We start from the raw sequence: 27,043 nt of genomic DNA, 5'->3' as shown, positions 1-27,043 counted from the left end.
TTTCTGTTATTATATGTGTTACACAATTCGGCACAAATAAAAACAGCAAAGTCCGAATTGCCATCACAACGTCATGATCGGGGCTTGTTAATATGCAGCTAATTCTGTTATCTTTAGTTTGGGACCAGCTAGAACAATAATTCTACTGGAAGCAATCATTGCCTTTAAAAATCACGGCTGTACATATTGACGACCTTTAGCCCTGTGGTTCACGGCAGAACTAAAAATAGAAAAAAACAAATGTAAAACTCTAGAGAGCCTCATTATAAGGAACAGTACAAACAAGCTCTGCCACGATACCATCACAATAATAAATCTGCCAGACGGACTTTTATCATCAACCAAATCGAACAAACTGACATTTCCCCAAATGCCTTTTTCAGTATAGTACATGATTTTATCTCCCCTCAAGCATGCAGCCGATCTCCTGTGGAATCCAAGGAGCTCTGTGACTCTCTGGCTAATTTATTTCAGGAAAAGATATTGCACATCTACTCAAACCTTATTACTGCTCCTCTGCAGGACATAGAGACCATCATCTTAACAGAAGAGCAGTAAAATAAGTCATTCCCTGCACACTAGACAGCTTTCAGCTACCTCATAGACTTCTGAGCGATGTAATGCTATTTGTGCTGCTAGTTTTCTAGCAAAATTCTCATATAGCCTCACCTTTTTAATGGCAAATCAGTCAAAATGTGCTCAGTATCTTATTATTATTATTATTATTATTATTAAAAATTTTTATAGAGCGCATAGTCACCCTGAGGTATCCCAGCGCTAAGGATCCCTACACCTGTGGGGTCGGGGGTGAGAAAAAAGGGGGGGGGGGACAGCAATTTTAAACAGAAGTGGTTAAAAAAATTAAGGGAACAAGTGTTGGGAACAATCTTGACCAAAATTAACGGCCAACATAGGTTTAATTTCCAGCTCTTGCAGTGTCTTCATCACAGCTGCCAGTGCATCACGCGCTTTCTGTTAGTTGTTAATCGAGTAGCTCAACGTCTCCCCCTGTACCCCTGACTTAAGAGTATCCCAAACCACATGTGCAGAAGGGTATCCATGATTAAAACTAAACAACTCAGCAATCCATTTCCCCATATGTTCATATAAAGTGGATCAGCTAGTAATTTCCCCTCATATGTCCAGGCCCTGCCACGAGAACTAAAGCTTATGTCTAATTCTACAGTGGTCAGAAACTATTTTAGGGAAGATGCCAAACCTGGAATTCTTAACATATCCGGCGGTGATAAAAAATAGTCTAAACAGACATATTTCTGATGAGGGGCAGAGTAGAAAGTGCACCCAGGAGCAACCAGACCTTTAACATACCCTACATCAACTAACTCAAATTCTTTAATTAGCCCTCTAGTGGCATTAAAAACTTTCTTTTTCTTTCCTAAGTAAATGTAGTCCCTAGTTATATCAACCTGCCCATCCAAGTGGAGGTTAAAATCTCCTCATAAGATTAGAGGAGAAGGCCACGCTGTGAGTTCAATGCTAACATGGTTCAACATATCTAGGTTGGGACCATAAATAGCACAGATGGTCCAGGAAAAACCTTCCTAAAAGATGTCACAGATCACCCAACAACCATAAAAATCTTCTTTTACCAGTTTGCTGGTCCCCCTACCCTGTCTATTCAAAATCGCAATGCCTCTTGTTGTTGTTCCTTGTTGTGTACATCCCACTACTTCCATGCCTAGATCTTTAAGCCATTGCCGATTATTCCAAGCTATGTGTGTCTCTTGTAGACACAGTAAATCCACCTTTGTAGAATAAAGAATTTGGGCCATTACCCCTCTTTTCTTTCTGTCAGTCAGCCCGCAAATATTCCAGGAGCAAACCTTAAATTTACCCATTATCATCAATCACAAAACTTACAAAAACTAATATATAATAAATGTAAGCATCTATTAGCATAAATTTTAGCACACCTGTAGTGAGATATGTGGTGAGGAAATATTATTTAGCAAATGTTGGCCTTTTTTTGCACTCAAAAACACTACTCTGCTCTTCCTTGTGCCCACCCATCCCACCCCACCGACCCCACCCCGAAAACCACCCTCATCCACCACCCACCCAAATGAGGCAATGGGACTGAATAGTCCCATTTGGTGATGAAAAGAGAGGCTAGATGCGTCTCGCCGGTCACACCAGACCCTCTGACAAGAAAAAACACGAAGTGAAAACGCATAAAACACAAAAAAATAGACCTATTGCTATATAGCTATATAGTAGTCTGCACTTTTATCACTACTCTACATAATAGCCAGAAACTCCTTAGCACTAATCTCAGACATAAAAAAATGCATTTTCTCTTTTATAATTTTGAGTTTAGAGGGATTAAGTAGATATGCCTGTGCACCTTTGCCTTGGAACACTGGTATAAGTTGACAGAGTTGCCATCTCTGCTGTACTGTAGCTTGACAATAGTCAGGTCCTATGAAGAATTAAACCCCCATTCCCCTTTCTCTTGCAATCAGGCCTAGCTAAGTCATACAAAGCTTCACATGACAAAAATGTTTTTAAGCAGATTATTATATGGCTCTAGGCTGAACATCTGTAATCCATATAACATTCTTCTTCGGAAAAGGAAATCGGTGGGTCGTCTGCAGTTCTACTTCTCATTGCCATTGGGTAGTTTGGGGAAAGCTTCTGAAAACAATCCGATGATGAATTGGCGAGTATCGCTTCCTTCACTCCCTTCCGGAATACCCAGAACTCGCAGGTTGTTTCTCCTTGATCTATTCCAGTTAATATCTTCTCGGAGAGAAGTTAAGGAAGAAATATCAGTTTTAGGCTGCAACATTTTCATCTTCGATCAAGGAGATTCTTCCTTCTTCCTCCTCGATCCTGGATGCCACTACATTACAGGTCTTAACTACCCGGCGCACCCTGTTTTGAAGCTTGCAAACCGCCCCTTGCGTCCGCAGGTTCTCAAATTTTTTCTCTCGTGCTGCATGATAGCTTGATAAATAGTGGTTAAGGTAATTTCGTGCTCTATCTATCCTTCCGGGAGATTCCTGGCCCTAGTAGATTCATCAGAGACTACAACAGAGTGTCCCAGTATAGGCGATCCGTCATTCACATGTTCATTTCTGGGAAGGGAATTAAGCATATCTCTGGCAGAAATAACTTTACGTATGGTACTCCTTTCCTCCACCCTTAACAAGCTAATATCATCCTCCTCTAGAGGTGCTGATCTTGTGAGGCTAGTCAAACTTCTGTTGTCCGGCCAGTCCCCCTTCAGGCTCTCGGTCTGCAAAGCATTGGAGAGATCTGACATGGAGTTGAAATTGATGGCTGAGTCGACGGAATCCGCATCACCTGTTAACTCAATAATTTTGTTTGTTCCTTCCTTGGTTGCTGCACTCATAGCCCCAGCACTTTGGTAAAATGTATCTAATTTGACTGGCTTTGTTGATGGAACGGAAATTGCTTTTGAACTAACAGACTGATAGCTTGTGATCTCCCCCGATAATACTTGCATTAATATCCTCAGCAGAATTATTTATATTGTTTAATGCCTCACTCATGAGGATTACATTTTTTGCAGAAAGCAGCATAAATCTTTTGTATCTGTATACAATAGAGTTATCCTTTGTTTGAGTTCGAGTCTTTTCATTTCAAGATCCAAAGCTCTTGCCCCTACTAAGTTCTCATCACTCTGAAGGGATGACAATCAAGCCTTTGTTACTTCTCCGGGTGTCTAATGATGAGGTGGGGAAACAAACTTCACATTGCAGATTTTACACTGCGATACATTCAAAACGAGGCCATTACAACAAATGTGTTGTTACAACGCAACGCGATTACAACGCAAGTTGCTACAACGACTTGCACTAGATAGCACTCTAGAGTAAGGAATAGTCTGATTTACACATTCCCTACAGTTGCACGCACTGGAGCTGGAATAGTAAATCATACTATTCCTAAGTTCAGCGCTTCGTCTAGCGCAAGTCGTTGTAACGACTTGCGTTGTAATGGTACTGCGTTGTAACAATGCAGTCATTGTAACAACCATGTTGTGAATGTATTGCAGTGTAAAATCTATGTTGTAAAGTGATATATTCTGCCAAAAGGTAATCTTTTGTCCGAGTCATGTCCCCTCCTGTGCATGTCTGAGTGGGCCCCAATGACTGGGAAAAATAGTGCTGGGTCTTCAGATCGCAGTGATCTGGAATGTGGTATTGGAATGTGGAATTGTTTTCATGTGAGGCAGCGTCAGTGGGTTGTTTCCTGGCTGCCTTGCTGGTTGTACTAATATGTTTATAAAGGAATAAAGTTCTCACTGGGCCCCCTGGAAACCCCTGGCACTCTAATTTCTGGCCACACTCCCTGGGTGGTGCAACTAGACCAGTAAACTCAGTCAAGAGCCTAGGAGTTACCATCAGAAATGATCTCTCTATGAGACCTCAAATTAAAACAGTGATGTCGGCATGCTTTTTCCATCTTCGCCGCATCAGAAAAATCAGTGGATTCCTTACCTATGACGCCCTAGTCCAAGTTACGCTGGGTTTAGTAGTTTCTCGGATTGATTACGTAAACTCACTGTATATTGGTATCCCTGCTTACCGATCTTTCAGCTTTACGGCAGCCAGATTATGGAACACTCTTCCGCTAGGATTGAGAAGTACGAATGACCTTGTCTCTTTTAAGAAAAATCTAAAGACACATCTCTTTCCTAGGACTGCTTCTTCTTAGTTCCTAAATCAGTAGGGTGCGCAGCAGGATCTTTTCAGTCAAAGCGCCAGGATACCCGTTGGGTGACAGACACGCGCTATAAAAGATTACCAATACATACATACATACATACAATCCCATCAACTTCAACTCATTCAAAATCAAGCAGCAAGACTCATCTTTGGACAACCTAAGTCTAGCTCTGCTAAGCCTCTCCTGAAGAGCCTGCACTGGCTTCCTGTGGCCTCCACAAAGTTGGCTGCTTGAGGCCCTCTCTCATCAAGGTCCAGCTTTTATTGCCTCCCGTGTCAATCATTACACCCCTTCCCGAGCTCTCCGTTCCTCAGGCTCTAACCTACTGTCTACCAGCTCCTTCAAGCGCAAACAATTTGGGGGATTAAGATTCGCCTCGCAAGCTCCCCGTTTCTGGAATGCTCTCCCCCTTGATCTCCGTCTCACCCCCTCCTATCCTTTAATTAAGAGGGCTCTGAAGACATGCTCTGTATAAGTTCCTTTATCATATCATATCATAAAGTAAATCCTACCAGCAAAGCATCTCTTCATTTCTCCAACCGTATCTTTTCATTGGCGATGGCCATGCAACCGGACCGGAATCGTCTCTTCTCATGCCCGCAGTGAGTTCTGTTTAAAGTGGACTTCGGCTCGATCTTCGGCCTGATTTTGGCTTGCTTCATCACCGCTCTCCAGACCCACTCCAGAGCTCTGCTTTCTTCTATCGATGAGCATTTCGATATTGGTATCAGAGTGAATTCCGCTTTACTTGACAAAAAAAGAAAGACATTTTAATTTAACGCACCGTCAATGAAATGCTCCTACCTCCATTTTCTTTCGTCATTGGAACCCATTTGAACTGTACATCATCACGTGTTCACCAACCTACATAGTCATTGAAATGCACATTGTGTGCGCTAATTCCACCATATTAAGGCTGCCTTATTCTACATCGAGAATTTGTTTCAAATCTACATTATGGCGATAGGCACACCTTTCATGTAAAGAGCCCTTTCATTTCAACCCGGGCATTCTTTCTGGATCTCTGGCTGAATATTTAACAACATTGCACATACGGCGATAGGCACACCTCTTATGTATAAGACTATCGACAAAACAGCACAATCATTTTTTATATGTAAAGCATATGTTTACAATATACAAATATGGCGATAGGCACGCCCCTTATGTAAATAACTTCTTTTGATTGTTTTGAGTGCAGCTATTATACAATTTCAACAAGCACAGCTATTGTAACATCATTTAAAAATGTAATTATTACATGTTATTTGTTTACAATTTCCAACTAGGTAACATTTCTTACGTTTTACTGTAATTTTAGCAATACTTTTGCAAATGTGCATGCATACTGGTTGTTTTCAACATGCAACAATCTTTGAATCCTCCTGCTCCTTTTCTGTCATCTCCTGGTTTACCTTTAGTTGAACGGGAGCAATGGAAGGAGGGTTTTGAAGCTTATTTGGAAGCTATTGAAGGTGATGTGTTTACTGTTTACTCAAAAAAAAAAATATGCCATTTTATGCTATTCTCTTGGTACTGAAGGTAGAAATTTTTTTAAACATCTTCCTGTTGTACCTGTTATGGGTGAAGGCAACGTTATCGTTAAAGTTTTAGATCTACGATTCAAAAAGAAAAGTTCAAGAAAAGCTTCTTACTGTCGACTGTTTGACATTGGATAATCCAAACTTCCGAACTGGGAGTGAATGTTTTGTCAATGTGCAACATTCCGGCAATCACCTTGTGTGTTTTGCTGTTTGCCCTATGTGGGAAGGGTATGCCCAGACATGGGCCCCATGCTGACTACCCCACTGGAGTCAAGCTGTCCTAGCTGATGACAGCTGATAGCTGGAAACCGGTCCTAGGATTCTTGATTCTGGTGCAGGGAAGACATGGCTTGGCAGTTCGGTCTAGACTGTTCCCATGAGGCACAGGGTCAAGACTGATTTGCATATGGCCATGTCTGAACTGGGGTGGCGTTGTGAGCAAAATAACGATGGATAAAACTCAGATCTGTGACTGGGGTGAATGTTTTGCCAATGTACAACATTCCGTCCATCACCTTGTGTGTTTTGCTGAAGGAACTATAAATTGCCTGGGTTTTCCCCTGGAAATAGCTGGCTAGGTCTTCAAAGAGAGTGGGTGACCGAGCTCTTTAATGCCCGAGGTTTGACAAATCCTTGCACTAGGTTGAAAATGTCTTTAGTCGAGTTATTGGAGGATTTAATATGTTCTGCAATATAATCCCTAATAGCATGATGTTTGAGTTTCTTAAATTTCTTTAGCTCTATTTTATATGTATTTTATTGCTGCAATATCGTAGTGTTTTCTCCATGTACGCTCAAGTTTTTACATGCACTTTTGTATGTCTGAAGTTCTGTGGAGAACCAGGGGGCAGAAGGTTCCTTACTAGCACGATTTACTGGCTTTTTAGGGATAAGATTATCCAGTGCTGATGTAACCCAGTAGAGAGACTGGAATTATCCTGGCTAGGGTTGCCTGTTAACTCAGGAGGGGTGTTCAATAGTTCTCCTTCTAATGATTCCAATTCAAGATTATTCCAGTTCCTTCTGGTCTCATAGGTGAGGTCCCCCTGTTTAGGGATGAAGATACGGGTCAAATTAAAAGGTATGAGTCGATGGTCTGACCAGATTGGCTGAAGGGGTACTCTAGAGATCGATCATTAGTAAAGATTAGATCTAATATGTGTCCAGCCTTATGTGTGGGTAATGTAACTTTTTTGTATTAGGTTTAACCCTTCAAGAGTATCTGTCATTTTGGAGGTGAGAGGGCACTTTTCATTGTCCATATGTACATTGCAGTCCCCACGTACCGTAAGATTGGCGTATTTCGGAGAGAGATCTGCAATATTATCATTTAAGTCAGGAAGGTGTATTGCTGGAGAGTCTAGTGGTTTAGACACTAATATTCCAGTGAAGGATGAAGTAGGTGAGAATTTAATACAATACAGAAGTGCCTCAATCGACCCCACACGCTCTATTGTTTTGGGAGTGATTGTCCAGTCCTCCCTTAGTAATATTGCGATTCCCCCTCCCAATCTATTGTTTTCTCTGTTAAGTGTCACTATCCTATATCCTTGTGGGATTGTCATGGATATATCTGGGTTGTTATTGTCCCTTAGCCAGGTCTCTGTTAGGAACGTTATATCCCAGTGCTCGGTAACAAGCGTAAGCCAAGTATCTTCTGTGTGTTTGGGGAGAGATCTACAGTTGACTAGACAGGCTTTGTGGGTGCAGTCTAGATCATCTTCACTTCCCTTACCGCTTGCTGTGTCAAACTTGAAGGAGCAAAATTTGCAATCCTCCAGGGATTCAGCACCAAGCTCAAGGTGAGATGGATTATCACATCTTTTTGGTCTCAGTGATTTTAGTTGTTTGGTAGACCAAGCTATCCTGATCCGGGGTGCGGAATCAAAATGGGCAGCATAACTGGAGCTGGTCACGTTCCGGGCGCGGACTTGCGCGGACGTCCTCGCCTTAGGCACGCATTCAGTGCGCCAGCGGCATGCCCACTGTGCGCATCGCTGCACATTCGCTCTAGCATTGATTTATAAGGGCTGTGCGTCGAGAACAACTAGCCCGCTCACCTGCCGGAAGCGTGTGTAACAGAAAGTGAGGAGATGTAGAGAGCCCTGTGAATCACCCTCCGTACAATCAGCACTTGCCGTGACGGACCGGGCAGTAGGAGGTGAGTAGAGCAAACTCAACCTCCAGTACAGATGTAGTCTTAAAGACAGAATTCCCTTTTTAAAAATGTTGCAATTTAAAGCAAAACATACACTATCAGCAGAGCTTTAGCAGTATCCCTACCGCTGCTGAGTCCGCATAGGAGAATGCTGTGTTTATGGGCTGTGCATTGAGAACAGCTAGCCCACTCGCCTGCCGAAAGCGGGTGTTACAGGCAGTGAGGAGATGTAGAGAGCCCTGTGAAACTTAACAAATGAGCGGACTTACTTTACTCCTCGGTGGGGCCCATAGCACTGTGAGTCACACATTCACACAACACACTGCTCCTAGGATCAGTGAAAACCAGAAGGTGAGCTGCTGGTCAATGAAGCACCCTCTTAATCTAAATCTAAATTTAATACATTATGTATATATGCATATATAAACGATTTCTCCTTCTCTAAATTTTTAGGAAATAACATCAAGGCACCCCAATGTGTTGGTCGATGGACCAGCTAGTAGAAGTTAGTTGATGGAAATTAAGACCAGCACAATTAAAAATGTCACAATTAAAAAAGTCATGACTTTTATTAAAACGAACGCATAACTCATGTCATTTTATAGAAAACATTTATCTAGATTTTTGGTCAAGAAAGAAATACAATTTTTTAAATCAAAATTTTAACATTTATTAGTACATTCAAGAAATAGAAATGTTGAAATTATATTACCAGATTGCCATAGACGATGACAGGATTAAAACGAAACAGGCTCCCAAGCTGTCTTTCTAACCTCCTCGATGTCTACCTCCTATCAGGACTCCGCAATCAATTCTTTACCCCATCAAAATTTAAAGTCCAAAAATAATTCAAAATCTTTTCGCACCAAAACTTATTCTGTCCGACAGCATGTTGTGATTCGCAACAAAGTTCAGGAACCAACAAGATTTTCACTCTTTCGTACAGGCTCTTTTATACCCTTTTTCCCTAACCACCTAACTCAAATTTGAAACTTTTAGGGTCCATACTCATTTCTCATTGGTCCATCAAAGGAGTGGTGAAGATCACCTCATGTCCTCTTTGTCCAAACCTGCAATGCCATCTTCGCATATTCCCACATGGTCAAAATTGTCCATAATTCTCGAAGTCTTGCATAAACAGCCATTTTCGAACTAGGCTGCACGGCCCTCAATGGGAACTAATATGAAAACAAACACTATTTCACCTGCACCCTCTCATTCTCAGCAGTGCAACCATTGGATTTTCCATGTTTCTGTTTCTGTCCATCTATCATACCACCTTTTCATACCCTTTTTTTTAGTCCTCATGATTGTTCGCATTCTAAAAGCCCCTCTGTCTATTTTGCTTCCCTTGTTTATCTTTCTCCCTCACACTTTGCTCCTTCTCTTGTTTTTCATTGCTTTTCTTGTCTCTCTCTTTCTCCCCGTCTCAGTTGGTTTGATGTTCCCCATTTCGACCACCCCGCGTTATTTTCCTCTCTCAATCTATAAATGCCCCCCTTTCTCACTCCTCTGTCTGCCTCATATGCAGTTCAGGAGGGAGCTCAAGCCCTGGCTTGTGGGATGACTCGCCTCTTTGCATCTGCGCACCCACTCATGGAGAGACACAGGAGGCCGGGGACTTTCCCTCAAGCAAGAAAGCTCAAGACATCACATTCATGCCAACATTTGAGCACAGGAAGAATTGGAAAAGAAATCTAGGGAATGTCCTTTCCCCATTGATATATATTGAAGCAGACCCAATTTCAAAAGATTGCTAAAATAACCCATTTTGGCTTAAAAAATCTGGATTCTTCAGTCTGAATTGGGAGTATGGCGTGTATGGCATCATCAGTGGCAATAAAGTGGATAATTGGTAACCCTCTGGTTCAAGCACTTAGAAGCCGGGGATGTGGGTAGGAAACAGCGCAAGACAGGCAGCAGAAGGACATTAATAAAGCAGTCCATCAGCATTTGGTCCATGCTTCCTCAAAGGGACTACTCCACAAATCCACAAAGAGAAAGTGAAACAGCCACACACTGACCAAGGAGAAGCAAGGAAATGAGTGTGATGGTGAAGACAACCAATGGGAGGAAAGGGGCGGGCTCTAAGTCCCCTTCAAGTTTAAGTTAACAAAAGATCTCACAAGCAACAGTGTATGCGCAGTCATAGGCAAGAACTAACAAGACATAAAAGGCAAAAATTATGTTTAAATAAAAACTTTTAACAGAGTAGTTTAGTGCATTTAAAACCTGTAACGTCTTGCTTCACATGGAAAACCAGTCATCAATCAAATTAGAAAAGATGGTCCATGCAATGTGTGACACTTTCATAATTGTATCTTGCAATGCTGTTGCATTCTGGGACTTGTACTTTATTTTTCTCATTCTACGTAAGAGATGTTACAAATTGCAGCAGGGACACCGCGCATGGCAAAAATCAGGGACTAGTTAAACATGTCCCATGACATGGAGCAACTTGGAGACTAACAGGGCCCGGTCCGTATATTTTGCGGTCCACATTTACCATGCACGTAGTCAATGTTCAACGATGACCATTGTTGTGGTCTTTATATTGGATCGGAGTTCCTTTTGAGGCCACCGCTTGTTGTGTGGGCTCTGTGCATTACTCTAGGCTGTCAGTGAATCTTCTGGCATCTGATTGGATTCGGTTCACCCTGGCAGGGTCTGTATCTTTCACAATAAAGGTCCTGTTGATGCCTGAAGCAGAAATATTGGGAAGGAATCCAGAATTAAGGAAATGCTTAGTGATAAAAACTGCACAACTAGCATTGATTCCTCAGTGTGTCAATTTTGCAGGGGTGGCTCACAGAGGTAATGCTGTGGGGCAGTGAGGCAGGGCAGGGCTGGGTGGTGGGTATTGGAGTCCGACAAAGTACAGCAAAGATGAACGTAAATAAATTATAAAAGAACTGCCAAAGTTTGTCAGACTTCACTACCCCTCGCACATAGCACCACACCCGCCCGCCTCACCGCCCCACAGCGTTACCTCTGTGAGCCGGCTCTTCATTTTTGACTAAAAGTTTTTTAGAGAATTGTAAACATATAAGGTGATTTGGAGCAGCTACGGAACTCTTCTCCAATGAAACACAGTCCTGGCAGCCTCTGAAAATATTTTTGATCTAAATCTGTGTTTTACAAAATGCGAACCTGGCTTGATGTTGCACCTACGAACATTGTCAGAGCCAGCACTGCCCGGCAGTGTGTGTGTGGGAACATGTGAGAGATGAAAAGCAAAAGCAACAAGTGTTTGAGTTTGCAAGTGAGAGAATGTAAGTGGTACATGTATGTGGAATTGAATGTGTTTCAGAGTGTATGAAAAGGGTGTTCAAATTAAGTATGGGTGGAAAATTCGTTTATGCTCGCGGAATTTGCAAATTTTGGGCAATTTCGCGTTCTGCAAATCTCGCGAAAGTGCCCAAAAATCTGCAATTCTCGAGTTGGCTAATTTTTTTTTCTTGTTCACCCTTCAGAAATACAATCTCGCGCGCATGGCATAGACTTACCATTATTCTGCGTTCGCTGTTGAGTTTTCACCATGTTCGTGTGCGCTGTGAGAGTTTGGTAGCTGGCCGAGTGACGCCGCGATCCCGAACACATCATTGAGACCAAAAACAGGAAATTGTGAAGGCAAACACGTCATTGCGACCCAAAACAGAGAAACGGCATTGTGAGCAGGCTGGTTAAGTGGAAACAACATGTTCACGACCGTTGCCACCGCATGCGCAAATTCTCGTTCCCGAACTGGTAACTCGCAAAAAAAAAAATTTGTAAGGTTGCGGAATTTGGCGGATTTTTGCATATCGCGATTACGAATTTGCGCAAATTCTTGTATCGCGAATTCGTAAATTCCGCCCCTGGTTAGTTTAAGTGTGTGAGTATATGACTGAGAGAATGTAAGTGTTTATGTGTGTGAAATGAAATGTGTTTCCGAGTGTATGAAAAGGATGTTCAAGTGTGAGAGTATATGACTGAGAGAATGTAAGTGGTCGTGTGTGTGAAATTGAATGTGTTTCAGAGTTAAAAAAAGGGTATTTTAATGTGTGAGTATATGACTTAGAGAATGTAAGTGGTCATGTGTGTAAAATTGAATGTGTTTCAGAGTGAATGAAAAGGATCTTTTAGTGTGTGAGTATATGACTGAGAGAATGTAAGTGGCTGTGTGTGTAAAATTGAATGTGTTTCAGAGTTACGAAAAGGATGTTTAAGTGTGTGAGTATATGACTGAGAGACTGTAAGTGGTCATGTGTGTGAAATTAAATGTGCTTCAGAGTGTATGAAAAGGGTGTTCAAGTGTGAGAATATATGACTAAGAGACTGTAAGTGGTTGTGTGTGTGAAATTGAATGTGTTTCAGAGTTATGAAAAGGGTGTTTAAGTGTGTGAGTATATGTCTAAGAGTGGTCTTGTGTGTGAAATTGAATGTGTTTCAAAGTGTATGAAAAGGATGTTCAAGTGTGTGAGTATATGACTAAAAGAATGTAAGTGGTCATGCGTGTGAAATTGAATGTGTTTCGGAGTGTATGAAAAGGATGTTCAAGTGTGTGAGCATATGACTGAGAGAATGTAACTGGTCGTGTGTGTAAAATGTAATGTGTTTCAGAGTTATGAAAAGGATGTTTTAGTGTGTGAGTATATGGCTGAGAGTATGTAAGTGGTTGTGTGTGTGAAATTGAATGTGTTTCAGAGTTATGAAAAGGGTGTTTAAGTGTGTGAGTATATGACTAAGAGAATGTAAGTGGTTGTGTGTGTGAAATTAAATGTGTTTCAAAGTGTATGAAAAAGATGTTAAAGCATGAGAGTATGTGACTGAGAGAATGTAAGTGGTCATGCTCGTGAAATTGAATGTGTTTCGGAGTGTATGAAAAGGGTGTTCAAGTGTGTGAGTATATGACTGAGAGAATTTAAGTGGTCATGTGTGTGAAATTAAATGTGTTTTGGAGTGTATGAAAAAGATGCGCAAGTGTGTGAGCATATGACTGGCAGAATGTAAGTGGTTGTGTGCACGAAATTGAATATTTTTCAGAGTGTTTAAAAGGATGTTTTAGTGTCTGAATATATGACTGATGGAATGTAAGTGGTTGTGTGTGTGACATTGAATGTGTTTCAGAGTCATGAAAAGGGTGTTTAAGTGTGTGAGTCTTTGACTAAGAGAATGTATGTGGTCGTGTATGTGAAATTGAATGTGTTTGTTTCGGAATGTATGAAAAGGATGTTCAAGTGTGTGAGTAGATGACTGAGAGAACGTAAGGGGTCATGTGTCTGAAATTGAATGTGTTTCAGAGTGTATGAAAAGGGTGTTCAAGTGTGTGAGTATATGACTGAGAGAATGTAAGTGGTCATGTGTGTGAAATTGAATGTATTTTAGAGTGTATGAAAAGGGTGTTCAAGTGTACGAGTATATGACTGAGAGAATGTAATTGGTTGTGTGTGAAATGGAATGTCTTTCAGAGTTATGAAAAGGGTGTTTAGGTTTGTTAGTATATGGCTAAGAGAGTGTAAGTGGTTGTGTGTGTGAAATTGAATGTGTTTCAGAGTCATGAAACGGGTGTTCAAGTGTTTGAGTACAAGACTGAGACAATGTAAGTGGTCATGCGTGTGAAATTGAATGTGTTTCGGAGTATATGAAAAGGATGTTCAAGTGTGTGTGTATATGACTAAGAGAATGTTAGTGGTCATGCGTGAGAAATTGAATGTGTTTCGGAGTGTATGAAAAGGATGTTCAAGTGTGTGAGCATATGACTGAGAGAATGTAAGTGGTTGTGTGTGTGAAATTGAATGTGTTTCAGAGTTATGAAAAGGGTGTTTAAGTGTGTGAGTATATGACGGAAAGAATGTAAGTGGTCATGTGTGTGAAATTGAATGTGTTTCAGAGTGTATGAAAAGGAGGTTTTAGTGTGTGAGTATATGGCTGAGAGAATGTACGTGGTCATGTGTGTGAAATTGAATGTGTTTCAGAGTGTATTAAAATGATGTTTTAGTGTGTGAGTATATGACTGAGAGAATGTAATTGGTCATGTGTGTGAAATTGCATGTGTTTTAGAGTGTATGAAAAGGGTGTTTAAGTGTGTGAGTACATGACTGAGAGAATATAAGTAGTCATGTGTATGAAATTGAATATGTTTCAGAGTGTATGAAAAGGGTGTTCAAGAGTGTGAGTATATGACTGAGAGAATGTAGGTGGTCGTGTGTGTGAAATTGAATGTGTTTCAGAGTAATGAAAAGGGGGTTTAAGTGTGTGAGTATATGACTGAGAGAATTTACGTGGTCATATGTGTGAAATTGAATGTGTTTCAGAGTGTATTAAAATGATGTTTTAGTGTGTGAGTATATGACTGAGAGAATGTAATTGGTCATGTGTGTGAAATTGCATGTGTTTCAGAGTGTATGAAAAGGATGTTCAAGTGTCTGAGTATATGACTGAGAGAGTGTAAGTGGTCATGTGTGTGAAATTGAATGTGTTTCAGAGTTATGAAAAGGGTGTTCAAGTGTGTGATTATATGACTGAGAGAATGTAAGCGGTTATGTGCGTGAAATTGAATATGTTTCAGAGTGTATGAAAATGATGTTCAAGAGTGTGAGTATATGACTGAGAGAATGTAAATGGTCATGCGTGTGAAATTGAATGTGTTTCAGAGTTATGAAAAGGGTGTTCAAGTGTGTGAGTATATGACTGAGAGAATGTAAGTGGTCATGTCTGTGAAATTGAATGTATTTCAGAGTGTATGAAAAGGGTGTTCAAGTGTGTGAGTATATGACTGAAAGAATGTAATTGGTTGTGTGTGAAATGGAATGTCTTTCAGAGTTATGAAAAGGGTGTTTAGGTTTGTTAGTATATGGCTGAGAGAATAAAAGTGGTTGTGGGTGTGAAATTGAATGTGTTTCAGAGTCATGAAGAGGGTGTTCAAGTGTGTGAGTATATGACTCAGAGAATGTAGGTGTTGTGTGTGTGAAATTGAATGTGTTTCAGAGTAATGAAAAGGGGGTGTAAGTTTGTGAGTATATGACTGAGAGAATGTAAGTGGTTGTGTGTGTGAAATTGAAGGTTTTTCGGAGTGTATGAAAAGGATGTTCAAGTGTCTGAGTATACGACTGAGAGAGTGTAAGTGGTCATGTGTGTGAAATTGAATGTGTTTCAGATTTATGAAAAGGTTGTTCAAGTGTGTGAGTATATGACTGAGAGAATATAAGTCGTCATGCCTGTGAAATTGAATGTGTTTTGGAGTGTATGAAAAGGATGTTCAAGCTTGTGAGCATATGACTGAGAGAATATAAGTGGTCCTGTGTGTGAAATTGAATGTGTTTCAGAGTTATGAAAAGGGTGTTTAAGTGTGTCACTATATGACTGAGAGAATGTAAGCGGTCATATGTGTGAAATTGAATGTGTTTCAGAGTGTATGAAAAGGAGGTTTTAGTTTGTGAGTATATGACTGAGAGAATGTAAGTGGTCATGTGTGTAAAATTGAATGTGTTTCAGAGTGTTTAAAAAGGATGTTTTAGTGTGTGAATGTATGACTGATGGAATGTAAGTGCTTGTGTGGGTGACATTGAATGTGTTTGAGAGTGTATGAAAAGGATGTTCAAGTGTGAGTATATGCCTGAGAGAATGTAAGTGGTCATGGGTGTGAAATTGAATGTGTTTGTTTCAGAATGTATGAAAAGGATGTTCAAGTATGTGAGTGTATGACTGAGAGAATGTAAGTGGTCATATGTGTGAAATTGAATGTATTTCAGAGTGTATGAAAAGGGTGTTCAAGTGTGTGAGTATATGACTGGGAGAATGTAATTGGTCGTGTGTGAAATTGAATGTGTTTCAGAGTTATGAAAAGGATGTTCAAGTGTGTGTGTATATGACTAAGAGAATGTAAGTGGTCATGCGTGAGAAATTGAATGTGTTTCGGAGAGTATGAAAAGGATGTTCAAGTGTGTGAGCATATGACTGAGAGAATGTAAGTGGTCCTGTGTGTGAAATTGAATGTGTTTCAGAGTAATGAAAAGGGGGTTTAAGTGTGTGAGTATATGACTGAGAGAATTTACGTGGTCATGTGTGTGAAATTGAATGTGTTTCAGAGTGTATTAAAATGATGTTTTAGTGTGTGAGTATATGACTGAGAGAATGTAATTGGTCATGTGTGTGAAATTGCATGTGTTTCAGAGTGTATGAAAAGGATGTTCAAGTGTGTGAGTATATGACTGAGAGAGTGTAAGTGGTCATGTGTGTGAAATTGAATGTGTTTCAGAGTTATGAAAAGGGTGTTCAAGTGTGTGAGTATATGACTGAGAGAATGTAAGTGGTCATGTCTGTGAAATTGAATGTATTTCAGAGTGTATGAAAAGGGTGTTCAAGTGTGTGAGTATATGACTGAAAGAATGTAATTGGTTGTGTGTGAAATGGAATGTCTTTCAGAGTTATGAAAAGGGTGTTTAGGTTTGTTAGTATATGGCTGAGATAATAAAAGTGGTTGTGGGTGTGAAATTGAATGTGTTTCAGAGTCATGAAGAGGGTGTTCAAGGGTGTGAGTATATGACTCAGAGAATGTAGGTGTTGTGTGTGTGAAATTGAATGTGCTTCAGAGTAATGAAAAGGGGGTGTAAGTGTGTGAGTATATGACTGAGAGAATGTAAGTGGTTGTGTGTGTGAAATTGAAGGTTTTTCAGAGTGTATGAAAAGGATGTTCAAGTGTCTGAGTATACGACTGAGAGAGTGTAAGTGGTCATGTGTGTGAAATTGAATGTGTTTCAGATTTATGAAAAGGTTGTTCAAGTGTGTGAGTATATGACTGAGAGAATATAAGTCGTCATGCCTGTGAAATTGAATGTGTTTTGGAGTGTATGGAAAGGATTTTCAAGCTTGTGAGCATATGACTGAGAGAATATAAGTGGTCCTGTGTGTGAAATTGAATGTGTTTCAGAGTGTATGAAAAGGAGGTTTTAGTTTGTGAGTATATGACTGAGAGAATGTAAGTGGTCATGTGTGTAAAATTGAATGTGTTTCAGAGTGTTTAAAAAGGATGTTTTAGTGTGTGAATGTATGACTGATGGAATGTAAGTGCTTGTGTGGGTGACATTGAATGTGTTTCAGAGTGTATGAAAAGGATGTTCAAGTGTGAGTATATGCCTGAGAGAATGTAAGTGGTCATGGGTGTGAAATTGAATGTGTTTGTTTCAGAATGTATGAAAATGATGTTCAAGTATGTGAGTGTATGACTGAGAGAATGTAAGTGGTCATATGTGTGAAATTGAATGTATTTCAGAGTGTATGAAAAGGGTGTTCAAGTGTGTGAGTATATGACTGGGAGAATGTAATTGGTCGTGTGTGAAATTGAATGTGTTTCAGAGTTATGAAAAGGATGTTCAAGTGTGTGTGTATATGACTAAGAGTATTTAAGTGGTCATGCGTGAGAAATTGAATGTGTTTTGGAGTGTATGAAAAGGATGTTCAAGTGTGTGAGCATATGACTGAGAGAATGTAAGTGGTTGTGTGTGTGAAATTGAATGTGTTTCAGAGTTATGAAAAGGGTGTTTAAGTGTGTGAGTAAATGACTGAAAGAATGTAAGTGGTCATGTGTGTGAAATTGAATGTGTTACAGAGTGTATGAAAAGGAGGTTTTAGTGTGTGAGTATATGGCTGAGAGAATGTACGTGGTCATGTGTGTGAAATTGAATGTGTTTCAGAGTGTATTAAAATGATGTTTTAGTGTGTGAGTATATGACTGAGAGAATGTAATTGGTCATGTGTGTGAAATTGCATGTGTTTCAGAGTGTATGAAAAGGGTGTTTAAGTGTGTGAGTACATGACTGAGAGAATATAAGTAGTCATGTGTATGAAATTGAATATGTTTCAGAGTGTATGAAAAGGGTGTTCAAGAGTGTGAGTATATGACTGAGAGAATGTAGGTGGTCGTGTGTGTGAAATTGAATGTGTTTCAGAGTAATGAAAAGGGGGTTTAAGTGTGTGAGTATATGACTGAGAGAATTTACGTGGTCATGTGTGTGAAATTGAATGTGTTTCAGAGTGTATTAAAATGATGTATTAGTGTGTGAGTATATGACTGAGAGAATGTAATTGGTCATGTGTGTGAAATCGCATGTGTTTCAGAGTGTATGAAAAGGATGTTCAAGTGTGTGAGTATATGACTGAGAGAATGTAAGTGGTCATGTCTGTGAAATTGAATGTATTTCAGAGTGTATGAAAAGGGTGTTCAAGTGTGTGAGTATATGACTGAAAGAATGTAATTGGTTGTGTGTGAAATGGAATGTCTTTCAGAGTTATGAAAAGGGTGTTTAGGTTTGTTAGTATATGGCTGAGATAATAAAAGTGGTTGTGGGTGTGAAATTGAATGTGTTTCAGAGTCATGAAGAGGGTGTTCAAGTGTGTGAGTATATGACTCAGAGAATGTAGGTGTTGTGTGTGTGAAATTGAATGTGCTTCAGAGTAATGAAAAGGGGGTGTAAGTGTGTGAGTATATGACTGAGAGAATGTAAGTGGTTGTGTGTGTGAAATTGAAGGTTTTTCAGAGTGTATGAAAAGGATGTTCAAGTGTCTGAGTATACGACTGAGAGAGTGTAAGTGGTCATGTGTGTGAAATTGAATGTGTTTCAGAGTTATGAAAAGGGTGTTCAAGTGTGTGAGTATATGACTGAGAGAATGTAAGTGGTCATGTCTGTGAAATTGAATGTATTTCAGAGTGTATGAAAAGGGTGTTCAAGTGTGTGAGTATATGACTGAAAGAATGTAATTGGTTGTGTGTGAAATGGAATGTCTTTCAGAGTTATGAAAAGGGTGTTTAGGTTTGTTAGTATATGGCTGAGATAATAAAAGTGGTTGTGGGTGTGAAATTGAATGTGTTTCAGAGTCATGAAGAGGGTGTTCAAGTGTGTGAGTATATGACTCAGAGAATGTAGGTGTTGTGTGTGTGAAATTGAATGTGCTTCAGAGTAATGAAAAGGGGGTGTAAGTGTGTGAGTATATGACTGAGAGAATGTAAGTGGTTGTGTGTGTGAAATTGAAGGTTTTTCAGAGTGTATGAAAAGGATGTTCAAGTGTCTGAGTATACGACTGAGAGAGTGTAAGTGGTCATGTGTGTGAAATTGAATGTGTTTCAGATTTATGAAAAGGTTGTTCAAGTGTGTGAGTATATGACTGAGAGAATATAAGTCGTCATGCCTGTGAAATTGAATGTGTTTTGGAGTGTATGGAAAGGATTTTCAAGCTTGTGAGCATATGACTGAGAGAATATAAGTGGTCCTGTGTGTGAAATTGAATGTGTTTCAGAGTTATGAAAAGGGTGTTTAAGTGTGTCACTACATGACTGAGAGAATGTAAGTGGTCATATGTGTGAAATTGAATGTGTTTCAGAGTGTATGAAAAGGAGGTTTTAGTTTGTGAGTATATGACTGAGAGAATGTAAGTGGTCATGTGTGTAAAATTGAATGTGTTTCAGAGTGTTTAAAAAGGATGTTTTAGTGTGTGAATGTATGACTGATGGAATGTAAGTGCTTGTGTGGGTGACATTGAATGTGTTTCAGAGTGTATGAAAAGGATGTTCAAGTGTGAGTATATGCCTGAGAGAATGTAAGTGGTCATGGGTGTGAAATTGAATGTGTTTGTTTCAGAATGTATGAAAAGGATGTTCAAGTATGTGAGTGTATGACTGAGAGAATGTAAGTGGTCATAGTTGTGAAATTGAATGTATTTCAGAGTGTATGAAAAGGGTGTTCAAGTGTGTGAGTATATGACTGGGAGAATGTAATTGGTCGTGTGTGAAATTGAATGTGTTTCAGAGTTATGAAAAGGATGTTCAAGTGTGTGTGTATATGACTAAGAGTATTTAAGTGGTCATGCGTGAGAAATTGAATGTGTTTTGGAGTGTATGAAAAGGATGTTCAAGTGTGTGAGCATATGACTGAGAGAATGTAAGTGGTTGTGTGTGTGAAATTGAATGTGTTTCAGAGTTATGAAAAGGGTGTTTAAGTGTGTGAGTAAATGACTGAAAGAATGTAAGTGGTCATGTGTGTGAAATTGAATGTGTTACAGAGTGTATGAAAAGGAGGTTTTAGTGTGTGAGTATATGGCTGAGAGAATGTACGTGGTCATGTGTGTGAAATTGAATGTGTTTCAGAGTGTATTAAAATGATGTTTTAGTGTGTGAGTATATGACTGAGAGAATGTAATTGGTCATGTGTGTGAAATTGCATGTGTTTCAGAGTGTATGAAAAGGGTGTTTAAGTGTGTGAGTACATGACTGAGAGAATATAAGTAGTCATGTGTATGAAATTGAATATGTTTCAGAGTGTATGAAAAGGGTGTTCAAGAGTGTGAGTATATGACTGAGAGAATGTAGGTGGTCATATGTGTGAAATTGAATGTGTTTCAGAGTGTTTAAAAAGGATGTTTTAGTGTGTGAATGTATGACTGATGGAATGTAAGTGCTTGTGTGGGTGACATTGAATGTGTTTCAGAGTGTATGAAAAGGATGTTCAAGTGTGAGTATATGCCTGAGAGAATGTAAGTGGTCATGGGTGTGAAATTGAATGTGTTTGTTTCAGAATGTATGAAAAGGATGTTCAAGTATGTGAGTGTATGACTGAGAGAATGTAAGTGGTCATATGTGTGAAATTGAATGTATTTCAGAGTGTATGAAAAGGGTGTTCAAGTGTGTGAGTATATGACTGGGAGAATGTAATTGGTCATGTGTGAAATTGAATGTGTTTCAGAGTTATGAAAAGGGTTTTTAAGTTTGTGAGTATATGACTGAGAGAATGTAAGTGGTTGTGTGTGTGAAATTGAATGTGTTCAAAGTATATGAAAAGGATGTTCAAGTGTGTGAGTACATGACTGAAAGAATGTAAGTGGTCATGCGTGTGAAATTAAATGTGTTTTGGAGTGTATGAAAAGGGTATTTAAGTGTGTGATTATATGACTTAGAGAATGTAAGCGGTTATGTGCGTGAAATTGAATATGTTTCAGAGTGTATGAAAATGATGTTCAAGAGTGTGAGTATATGACTGAGAGAATGTAAATGGTCATGCGTGTGAAATTGAATGTGTTTCAGAGTTATGAAAAGGGTGTTCAAGTGTGTGAGTATATGACTGAGAGAATGTAAGTGGTCATGTCTGTGAAATTGAATGTATTTCAGAGTGTATGAAAAGGGTGTTCAAGTATGTGAGTATATGACTGAAAGAATGTAATTGGTTGTGTGTGAAATGGAATGTCTTTCAGAGTTATAAAAAGGGTGTTTAGGCTTGTTAAAATATGGCTGAGAGAATAAAAGTGGTTGTGGGTGTGAAATTGAATGTGTTTCAGAATCATGAAGAGGGTGTTCAAGTGTGTGAGTATATGACTCAGAGAATGTAGGTGTTGTGTGTGTGAAATTGAATGTGTTTCAGAGTAATGAAAAGGGGGTGTAAGTGTGTGAGTATATGAGTGAGAGAATGTAAGTGGTTGTGTGCGTGAAATTGAAGGGTTTTCAGAGTGTATGAAAAGGATGTTCAAGTGTCTGAGTCTATGACTGAGAGAGTGTAAGTGGTCATGTGTGTGAAATTGAATGTGTTTCAGTTTTATGAAAAGGGTGTTCAAGTGTGTGAGTATATGACTGAGAGAATATAATTCGTCATGCCTGTGAAATTGAATGTGTTTTGGAGTGTATGAAAAGGATGTTCAAGTGTGTGAGTATATGACTGAGAGAATATAAGTGGTCCTGTGTGTGAAATTGAATGTGTTTCGGAGTTAGGAAAAGGGTGTTTAAGTGTGTCACTATATGACTGAGAGAATGTAAGTGGTCATATGTGTGAAATTGAATGTGTTTCAGAGTGTATGAAAAGGAGGTTTTAGTTTGTGAGTATATGACTGAGAGAATGTAAGTGGTCATGTGTGTAAAATTGAATGTGTTTCAGAGTGTTTAAAAAGGATGTTTTAGTGTGTGAATGTATGACTGATGGAATGTAAGTGCTTGTGTGGGTGACATTGAATGTGTTTCAGAGTGTATGAAAAGGATGTTCAAGTGTGAGTATGTGCCTGAGAGAATGTAAGTGGTCATGTGTGTGAAATTGAATGTGTTTATTTCAAAATGTATGAAAAGGTTGTTCAAGTATGTGAGTGTATGACTGAGAGAATGTAAGTGGTCATATGTGTGAAATTGAATGTATTTCAGAGTGTATGAAAAGGGTGGTCAAGTGTGTGAGTATATGACTGGGAGAATGTTATTGGTTGTCTGTGAAATTGAATGTGTTTCAGAGTAATGAAAAGGGTGTTTAAGTTTGTGAGTATATGACTGAGAGAATGTAAGTAGTTGTGTGTGTGAAATTGAATGTGTTTCAGAGTGTTTAAAAAGGATGTTTTAGTGTGTGAATGTATGACTGATGGAATGTAAGTGCTTGTGTGGGTGACATTGAATGTGTTTCAGAGTGTATGAAAAGGATGTTCAAGTGTGAGTATATGCCTGAGAGAATGTAAGTGGTCATGTGTGTGAAATTGAATGTGTTTGTTTCAGAATGTATGAAAAGGATGTTCAAGTATGTGAGTGTATGACTGAGAGAATGTAAGTGGTCATATGCGTGAAATTAAATGTGTTTCAGAGTGTATGAAAAGGGTGTTCAAGTGTGTGAGTATATGACTGGGAGAATGTAATTGGTCGTGTGTGAAATTGAATGTGTTTCAGAGTTATGAAAAGGGTGTTTAAGTTTGTGAGTATATGACTGAGAGAATGTAAGTGGTTGTGTGTGTGAAATTGAATGTGTTTCAAAGTATATGAAAAGGATGTTCAAGTGTGTGAGTACATGACTGAGAGAATGTAAGTGGTCATGCGTGTGAAATTAAATGTGTTTTGGAGTGTATGAAAAGGGTAATTAAGTGTGTGATTATATGACTGAGAGAATGTAAGCGGTTATGTGCGTGAAATTGAATATGTTTCAGAGTGTATGAAAATGATGTTCAAGAGTGTGAGTATATGACTGAGAGAATGTAAATGGTAATGCGTGTGAAATTGAATGTGTTTCAGAGTTATGAAAAGGGTGTTCAAGTGTGTGAGTATATGACTGAGAGAATGTAAGTGGTCATGTCTGTGAAATTGAATGTATTTCAGAGTGTATGAAAAGGGTGTTCAAGTGTGTGAGTATGTGACTGAAAGAATGTAATTGGTTGTGTGTGAAATGGAATGTCTTTCAGAGTTATAAAAAGGGTGTTTAGGTTTGTTAGTATATGGCTGAGAGAATAAAAGTGGTTGTGGGTGTGAAATTGAATGTATTTCAGAATCATGAAGAGGGTGTTCAAGTGTGTGAGTATATGACTCAGAGAATGTAGGTGTTGTGTGTGTGAAATTGAATGTGTTTCAGAGTAATGAAAAGGGGGTGTAAGTGTGTGAGTATATGAGTGAGAGAATGTAAGTGGTTGTGTGTGTGAAATTGAAGGGTTTTCAGAGTGTATGAAAAGGATGTTCAAGTGTGTGAGTATATGACTGAGAGAATATAAGTCGTCATGCCTGTGAAATTGAATGTGTTTTGGAGTGTATGAAAAGGATGTTCAAGTGTGTGAGTATATGACTGAGAGAATATAAGTGGTCCTGTGTGTGAAATTGAATGTGTTTCGGAGTTATGAAAAGGGTGTTTAAGTGTGTCACTATATGACTGAGAGAATGTAAGTGGTCATATGTGTGAAATTGAATGTGTTTCAGAGTGTATGAAAAGGAGGTTTTAGTTTGTGAGTATATGACTGAGAGAATGTAAGTGGTCATGTGTGTAAAATTGAATGTGTTTCAGAGCGTTTAAAAAGGATGTTTTAGTGTGTGAATGTATGACTGATGGAATGTAAGTGCTTGTGTGGGTTACATTGAATGTGTTTCAGAGTGTATGAAAAGGATGTTCAAGTGTGAGTATATGCCTGAGAGAATGTAAGTGGTCATGTGTGTGAAATTGAATGTGTTTGTTTCAAAATGTATGAAAAGGTTGTTCAAGTATGTGAGTGTATGACTGAGAGAATGTAAGTGGTCATATGTGTGAAATTGAATGTATTTCAGAGTGTATGAAAAGGGTGGTCAAGTGTGTGAGTATATGACTGGGAGAATGTTATTGGTTGTGTGTGAAATTGAATGTGTTTCAGAGTAATGAAAAGGGTGTTTAAGTTTATGAGTATATGACTGAGAGAATGTAAGTGGTTGTGTGTGTGAAATTGAATGTGTTTCAGAGTGTTTAAAAAGGATGTTTTAGTGTGTGAATGTATGACTGATGGAATGTAAGTGCTTGTGTGGGTGACATTGAATGTGTTTCAGAGTGTATGAAAAGGATGTTCAAGTGTGAGTATATGCCTGAGGGAATGTAAGTGGTCATGTGTGTGAAATTGAATGTGTTTCAGAGTGTATGAAAAGGGTGTTCAAGTGTGTGAGTATATGACTGGGAGAATGTAATTGGTCGTGTGTGAAATTGAATGTGTTTCAGAGTTATGAAAAGGGTGTTTAAGTTTGTAAGTATATGACTGAGAGAATGTAAGCGGTTATGTGCATGAAATTGAATATGTTTCAGAGTGTATGAAAAGGGTGTTCAAGTGTGTGAGTATATGACTGAGAGAATGTAAGTGGTTATGTGCGTGAAATTGAATATGTTTCAGAGTGTATGAAAATGATGTTCAAGTGTGTGAGTATATGTCTAAGAGAATGCAATTGGTCGTGTGTAAAATTGAATGTATTTTAGAGTTATGAAAAGGATGTTTAAGTTTGTGAGTATATGACTGAGAGAATGTAAGTGGTCATGCGCGTGAAATTGAATGTGTTTCAGAGTTATGAAAAGGGTGTTCAAGTGTGTGAGTATATGACTGAGAGAATGTAAGTGGTCATGTCTGTGAAATTGAATGTATTTCAGAGTGTATGAAAAGGGTGTTCAAGTGTGTGAGTATATGACTGAGAGAATGTAAGCGGTTATATGCGTGAAATTGAATATGTTTCAGAGTGTATGAAAATGATGTTCAAGTGTGTGAGTATATGTCTAAGAGAATGCAATTGGTCGTGTGTAAAATTGAATGTATTTTAGAGTTATGAAAAGGATGTTTAAGTTTGTGAGTATATGACTGAGAGAATGTAAGTGGTTGTGTGTGTGAAATTGAATGTGTTTCAGAGTGTTTAAAAAGGATGTTTTAGTGTGTGAATGTATGACTGATGGAATGTAAGTGCTTGTGTGGGTGACATTGAATGTGTTTCAGAGTGTATGAAAAGGATGTTCAAGTGTGAGTATATGCCTGAGAGAATGTAAGCGGTTATATGCGTGAAATTGAATATGTTTCAGAGTGTATGAAAATGATGTTCAAGTGTGTGAGTATATGTCTAAGAGAATGCAATTGGTCGTGTGTAAAATTGAATGTATTTTAGAGTTATGAAAAGGATGTTTAAGTTTATGAGTATATGACTGAGAGAATGTAAGTGGTTGTGTGTGTGAAATTGAATGTGTTTCAGAGTGTTTAAAAAGGATGTTTTAGTGTGTGAATGTATGACTGATGGAATGTAAGTGCTTGTGTGGGTGACATTGAATGTGTTTCAGAGTGTATGAAAAGGATGTTCAAGTGTGAGTATATGCCTGAGGGAATGTAAGTGGTCATGTGTGTGAAATTGAATGTGTTTCAGAGTGTATGAAAAGGGTGTTCAAGTGTGTGAGTATATGACTGGGAGAATGTAATTGGTCGTGTGTGAAATTGAATGTGTTTCAGAGTTATGAAAAGGGTGTTTAAGTTTGTAAGTATATGACTGAGAGAATGTAAGCGGTTATGTGCATGAAATTGAATATGTTTCAGAGTGTATGAAAAGGGTGTTCAAGTGTGTGAGTATATGACTGAGAGAATGTAAGTGGTTATGTGCGTGAAATTGAATATGTTTCAGAGTGTATGAAAATGATGTTCAAGTGTGTGAGTATATGTCTAAGAGAATGCAATTGGTCGTGTGTAAAATTGAATGTATTTTAGAGTTATGAAAAGGATGTTTAAGTTTGTGAGTATATGACTGAGAGAATGTAAGTGGTCATGCGCGTGAAATTGAATGTGTTTCAGAGTTATGAAAAGGGTGTTCAAGTGTGTGAGTATATGACTGAGAGAATGTAAGTGGTCATGTCTGTGAAATTGAATGTATTTCAGAGTGTATGAAAAGGGTGTTCAAGTGTGTGAGTATATGACTGAGAGAATGTAAGCGGTTATATGCGTGAAATTGAATATGTTTCAGAGTGTATGAAAATGATGTTCAAGTGTGTGAGTATATGTCTAAGAGAATGCAATTGGTCGTGTGTAAAATTGAATGTATTTTAGAGTTATGAAAAGGATGTTTAAGTTTGTGAGTATATGACTGAGAGAATGTAAGTGGTTGTGTGTGTGAAATTGAATGTGTTTTAAAGTGTATGAAAAGGATGTTCAAGTGTGTGAGTACATGACTGAGAGACTGTAAGTGGTCATGCATGTGAAATTGAATGTGTTTCGGATTGTATGAAAAGGGTGTTTAAGTTTGTTGGTATATGACTGAGAGAATGTAAGTGGTTGTGTATCTGAAATTGAATGTGTTTCAGAGTCATGAAAAGGGTGTTCAAGTGTGTGAGTATATGACTGAGAGAATGTAGGTGCTGTGTGTGTGAAATTGAATGTGTTTCAGATTTATGAAAAG

Source organism: Lissotriton vulgaris, chromosome 4_2 (genome assembly GCF_964263255.1).
Source record: "Lissotriton vulgaris chromosome 4_2, aLisVul1.2, whole genome shotgun sequence".
Classification (NCBI taxonomy): domain Eukaryota; kingdom Metazoa; phylum Chordata; class Amphibia; order Caudata; family Salamandridae; genus Lissotriton; species Lissotriton vulgaris.
This window is presented reverse-complemented; position numbering follows the sequence as displayed.